This window comes from Salvelinus alpinus, chromosome 3 (genome assembly GCF_045679555.1).
Source record: "Salvelinus alpinus chromosome 3, SLU_Salpinus.1, whole genome shotgun sequence".
Taxonomy (NCBI): Eukaryota; Metazoa; Chordata; class Actinopteri; order Salmoniformes; family Salmonidae; genus Salvelinus; species Salvelinus alpinus.
The window spans coordinates 66,737,392-66,744,015 of record NC_092088.1 but is presented as its reverse complement, the minus strand read 5'-3'; positions in this window follow the sequence as shown (position 1 = coordinate 66,744,015).

Genomic DNA, 6,624 nt, shown 5'->3' with positions numbered 1-6,624 from the left:
TTTATTTTTCCAATTTACTGATTTCCTTCTATGAATTGTAGCTCAGTAAAATCATTGAAATTGTATGTTCCATTTATATTTTTGTTCATTATACTAGATAATATTACTGAGACAATGCATATATAATACAACCTACACAATACAACTCAATTATTGTAGTGAATTCAGGGGGTAGCCCCGACTGGGAGTCGATCCCTGGTCCAGTGACTGTCAAGCCAACAGCTTAACGCCAAGAGGCCTGAACCTCTTGACAAGGTTGCTAGGTGTTTGGTTAAGGTCGCTACATTAACCCCTTCCTCCTCCGATGACCACCATCCCAGTTCTGACACCAGTGTAGCAAATTCAGGGGGTTTCCCCGACCGGGACTCAAACCCTGGTCTAGCAATTGTCAAAGTAACACTAACCGTTACGCCAAGAGGTCTGAACCTCCTGACGAGGTCGCTAGGTGTTGGGTTAAGGTCGCTACAATTTTCAGATAATGCTTCATTATTGATTGCTGTCACTGAGAATTCACAAAAAACACTTTAAAAAAGGCAGCAGATACACATTAATATGTTTATTTTTAATAGGCAGCAGATATACGTTAATATGTTAAAATTAATATGTCCGGACCTTGACAAACTGCAGTGAATGAGTGATGACCATGAAAACGACTGATGGCTATAGCTATGCTCAACAAGTAAAGCATTCTTCTGGCTTTATCTAGCTCTATTTGTGATATTTTAATTGGCATTGCTGGCTTGCTATTTGGTAAAAAAAAAAAAGTATAATAGAGGCACGTGAGGTCAGTTGTGCACATGTAAAACCGTATATTCACGTATTAAATGTAGAGTGAACATGTTAACACCACCTTTTCACATGTGAAGAGAATAAGATGTTTTCACCTCACATGTGAATTGCAGGAATTGCAAGTTCACATGTGGGGGTGAAATAATGTTATTCTCCTCACATTGGAAAAGGTGGCGTTAACACGTTGCAGTGGGATGCTTAATTAGCCATATACAGTATATTGTAAGCCAACCATCTGTACAGATTTCCTATCTTTTCATTCAAAATCTTTTTCTTGAGCCGCCAGTTCTGGTTATGGAGTGCAAATAAATGGAGCCATAGAGACCGTACACGGACCAGTGGGGTAAATCTTGGTGGGGCAAACTTTAATGTCTTTTTTGTAGATGCATGCCAGCAAAGCCACTACACAACACTAAACCATACATTAATTGCACTATAACGGCAACAAACGGTGCCCACAAACTGTTAGGGCCTACATAAAGCTGACCCAACAGCAGTCCCAACACCTTACCACTGATACACCTGGCTATCAGCGGAGGCTTGTCTGGCAGCGAAACAGTTCATTCAGCCTCATTTACTGTCTTTAAAAAAAAATGGTCTCTACTGGCAATTGAGATGTACAAACTATGGCATAAGGGGATGACTAGCGAGTAAGAGGCAATCCATAATTTTGATTAAGACAATGAGCGAGCTAGGACGGACATAGTCAGTGTAACTATTTGTTCAGCACCTTTGAAATGTACAGCGACAGAATTCAGAACATAGGCCGTTCTTATGGTGTTCTCCCTGTACACCAAGTCAGAACCGTAGGATAAATAAAAGGGGGCATATAAGCAGACAATGAAAGCTCTTACAATATTCGCTACATGTGCACCACCCAGTCAGAACAGTAAGGGAAGTTTGCCTCACCAAATTATTAGGGTGAGGCACATGGGCTACTAACAGCTTACTACACAACATACACTTAGTATTACTTTCTTAGCTACAGTATACATATCTCCCTGGCATATTACATCATTTATGCAGCAGCATACAAGACATTTTGGGACTCACTTTGTGCTGTGCTCACTTGAACAGGAAGGTGGTGTGGCGGTCCTTCATGGGTAAATTTTGTCACCAAACTTTGTCATCAAAGTCTGACATTCTCTGTGTTTATGGTGCTTTCAAGACAACTGGGAACAATTTTTTTTTTTTAACTGGTTGAATCATGAGGTCAGTGATCTTCAGGTCGAAGCTCTAGAAAAAGACAGAGTTCCCGACTTGCAATTCCTAGTTGGATGACCATTCAAAAAGTAGTTTTTTTCCCTGAGTTCCCAGTTGTCTTGAACTCACTGAAGTCTGAGATATACCCGGTTCCGAGTTTCCAGTTGTTTTGAACGCGGTAAAAGTCATGCTAAAAAAGAGACCCTTAAACCCAGACTTGGACTACACACCCACTCCACTGAATAGCAGGCTAATGATTACTATACTCGCAGTTAGCCACTGATTCCTTCCAAACCACTCATTGTTGAATTTGCGATTTCCTACTTGTTGTGTAATGTTTATGTCCAATGGCCGATGAGCACCGATACGTTTTATCTGTCATTTCTGTTATTTATCTTCATATGATGAGGATTGAAAAGGATTTGCCAGTAGATTGTCAACTTGATTTATGATGTTGACATGATCAGTCCAATCAAAGCTACGGTAGATATAACGTGATTTGACGTCATTTTATCTGTGGCCAATTACCTTAATCCTTCTTGGATGGGCACTTCTAATGTAACTCTATGGCAGTGTAACCGATGTGAAATGGCTAGCTAGGTAGCGGTGGTGCGCGCTAGCAGCCTTTCAGTCGGTGACGTCACTTGCTCTGAGACTTGAAGTAGTGGTTCCCCTTGCTCTGCAAGTAACGATGCTTCGTGGGCGACTGTTGTTGATGTGTGCAGAGGGTCCCTGGTTCGCGCCCGGGTCGGGGCGAGGGGACGGACGTAAAGTTATACTGTTACAGCAGCACCCAAGCGGCTTGAACTTTCGAGCTCTCCCTGTAGATTTTTTCGGTGATGTAGTGTCCCCATGAGTGACAGAACACTGAGCCAATCACGGTGCAACTAGAGAACATTACCAACCCCTACACTCCTTATTTTCCGCTGGCTGCCCCACCACCACAGAAAGCACTGAGCTAGGCTGAAACACCTACATTTTGGAGCTGCCTTACTCAAGAAAGCAAAAAAGAGACCATGTTTGTATGAGGCTTTATTAACTCAATTATATATATTTTTTTACATTGTTTGCAAACTGATATGTGACACGTATTAATGCCAAAATAACATGCAAAACTTCTTAGGGATAGGGGGCAGTATTTTCACGTCCGGATGAAAAGCGTGCCCAAAATAAACTGCCTGTTACTCAGGCCCAGAAGCTAGGATATGCATATAATTGGTAGATTTGGATAGAAAACACTCTAAAGTTTATAAAACTGTTAAAATAATGTCTGTGAGTATTGAGGTTGAGGTCATAGTATTTCCCATTGGTTTTCTATTGAAAGTGCTTTTTAATAGGAACCTGGTTGCAGTTCCTATGGCTTCCACTAGATGTCAACAGTCTTAAGAAATTGGTTGATGTTTTTCTTTTGAGAATAGAAGAAGTACGGCTGTTCTTTGTAAGTGTCACTCCAGATGGATTCTACTGTTTGGTGAACTGGAACGCGAACGGGAACGCGCTTCAAGTTGTTTTTATCCGGTATTGGAAACAGTTTATCCTGTCTCAAATTTGATTGATTATTTACGTTGTCAAACGTGCCAAATAAATGGACATTTTGGGGATATAAAGAAGGACATTATCGAACAAAAGGACAATTTGTGATGTTTCTGGGACATTTTGGAGTGTCAACAGAAGAAGATCTTCAAAGGTAAGGCGTTTATTATATCATTATTTCTGACTTTTGTGTCGCCACCTGCCTGGTTGAAAATTATTGTCATGTGTTTGTATGCGGGGCGCTGTCCCCACTTGCCACTAGATGGGAAAGCCTTCTATGGGCTTTGCTATCACAGAAGCGATCAACGGCAAAGATCAGAGCTCAATACATTTCCATGGACAGCAGCTGTCATGACATTTCTCCAAACAGCCTTTCTACATTTGCACGAGAACTAAATTAGGAAACAAGCCAAGATTGGATCATGGAAACACATGCCTGGTAGAGATATGATTCTGAAAGTAACGCACAAGTTGTTTGACCAAGTCGTTTGAGGAGAGCAGCTTGTCTACTCCCATGTTCTTCATCCTCTCCCCTGGAGTCGACCCCCCTCAAAGACGTGGAAGGCCAGTATATATATACATATATATATATATATATATATATACACACACACACACACACACACACACACACACACACACACACACACACACACACACACACACACACACACACACACACACACACACACACACACACACACACACACACACACACACACACACACTATAGCACTTTGAACCCTGTCTGTCGTGGCTGAGGCTGCTCTAGACATGGCAGCTACACTCTTAGAAAAAAGGGTTCTTTGCAGCAGGATAGGATTCTACCAATAACCGTTTTTGATCAGAAGAACCGTTTTTGGAAGACAACGGTTCTTTGTAATACAAAGGGTTCTACCAAGAACCTTTGACATCATAAGAAATGTTTTTGGAAGAAAGGGTACATTGATGATTCTTTGGGAGGCAAGAAGGGTATATAATATTTCCCAGCATGCTTTAGTGCAGGGAGATTTTCAGAATTGTTTGTTTTACTGTAATATCTGTGTTTTTGCATTTACATGTATCGGTTAATACATTTGATGCTAGACAAAGATAAATAACATACAGTTTTCTAAACTAATCCATTTTGTTGGATTTATTGCACCCGTTACTGAGATGGATGTTCAAGTTTAAATGATTGAGGTAGTCTCGTTAATCAATGTTTCCTACCCTGCCAATCATTCTGAATGTAGGTGATTAACAATTCCACTTGTTGGATATTCTAACTCCGGCTGGAATCCAATCGGAATTACACATCATTTTGCAAGCCAGCATAATGTGAATTGCAGGCCTGATGTGGCCTGTAAACCAGGATATTCCTAGAGTATAAATAGGCCCTCAAAGAAAGGCTTTGTGATATATGTAATGCATTGTCATGCATAATACAATTTTAAAGGCTAATAAGGCTGGTGAAACCATTCATAGAGGGTTCTAGGAAGAACCCTCCAAAGATAAGGGTTCTTGGTAAAAACCCTTCAGAGACAATTCTAGGAAAAACCTTCAGATTATGAAATGTTTCTTGGTAGAACCCTTCATAGAAGGTTCTAGATGGAACCCTCTGCAAAGGGTTCTACCCAGCACCAAAAAGGGTTCCGCTATGGGGACAAACCGAAGAACCCTGTATGGTTCTACTTGGCACCTTTTTTTCTAAGAGTGTAGAGAAGGACACTGGGTTATACTGTAGGTCCACTGTCTGTATGGGAACCATTTACTTTCTACTGACAGGCTGGAGTTTGAACAGCCAGCAAGTTACTTTCTGCGTATCAAATTACACCCTATTCCACTTTACAGGGAATAGGGGTGCCATTTGGGATGCAACCATTGTCATGGAATATTTTGTGCCAACATGAAGGATATTTTTGCATAAAGCTTTATATGGCTCTTGTTGTTATTAAACTACAATTTCAACCTCATATAGAGTAATTATATACTAACTATACAGTATAGACTATTTGCCAGGTATTAAATAATAAACCCTCTATTTTGTAGAACATCCACCTGGTGGCCAAGTGGCTGGGCAGCCTGGATAAACTAGTGGAGCGCTACAGCATTGGTAGCCATGACAACTATCTTGTGCATATGTCAGCTAACCCTTCACCCACGCCAGGGTTGAATGGCGCCAGAGGGGATGGCTGCCGTTTTACAGGCTCCTAACCAACTATGCTATTTAGTTAGTTTTTTTGCGATGTTTGTAACTTATTGTTTTACTTATTTTGAACATAATGTTGCTGCTACCGTCTCTTATGACCAAAAATAACTTCTGGACATCAGAACAGAGATTACTCACCTCAAACTGGACAAAGACTTTTTCTTTAACAAGTCCTATGCGAAGGAAATACTGCTTTGTTGGGAACGAGCACAAATCCCCGTCATTTGCGTGAAGAAAAGACGGAGAAAAAGGGGGCGGAGGTCGGGCTGCCTTCTGAGAATTCATTGGCGAGTGAGTAAACCTCCACTACCATCTGTTCTATTGGCCAACGTGCAATCATTGGAAAACAAAATGGATGATTTACGATCAAGACTATCCTACCAATGGGACATTGAATACTGTAATATCTTATGTTTCACTGAGTCATGGCTGAACAACGACACGGATAATATAGAGCTGGCGGGATTTTCCATGCATTGGCAGGACAGAGAAGCTACGTCTGGTAAGACGAGGGGCGGGGGTGTGTGTCTATTTGTCAAGAACAGCTGGTGCGCAATGTCTAATATTAAAGAAGCCTTGAGGTATTGCTCGCCTGAGGTAGAGTACCTTATGATAAGTTGTAGACCACACTATCTACCAAGAGAGTTCTCATCTATATTATTAGTAGTCCTCTATTTACCACCACAAACTGATGCTAAGACCGCACTCAACCAGCTGTATAAGGCCAGAAGCAAACAAGAAAATGCTCATCCAGAAGTGGCGCTCCTAGTGGCCGGGGACTTTAATGCAGGCAAACTTAAATACGTTTTACCTAATTTCTACCAGCATGTCACATGTGCAACCAAAGTAAAAAAAACTCTAGACCACCTTTACTCCACACACAGAGACACATACAAAGCTCTCCCTTACCC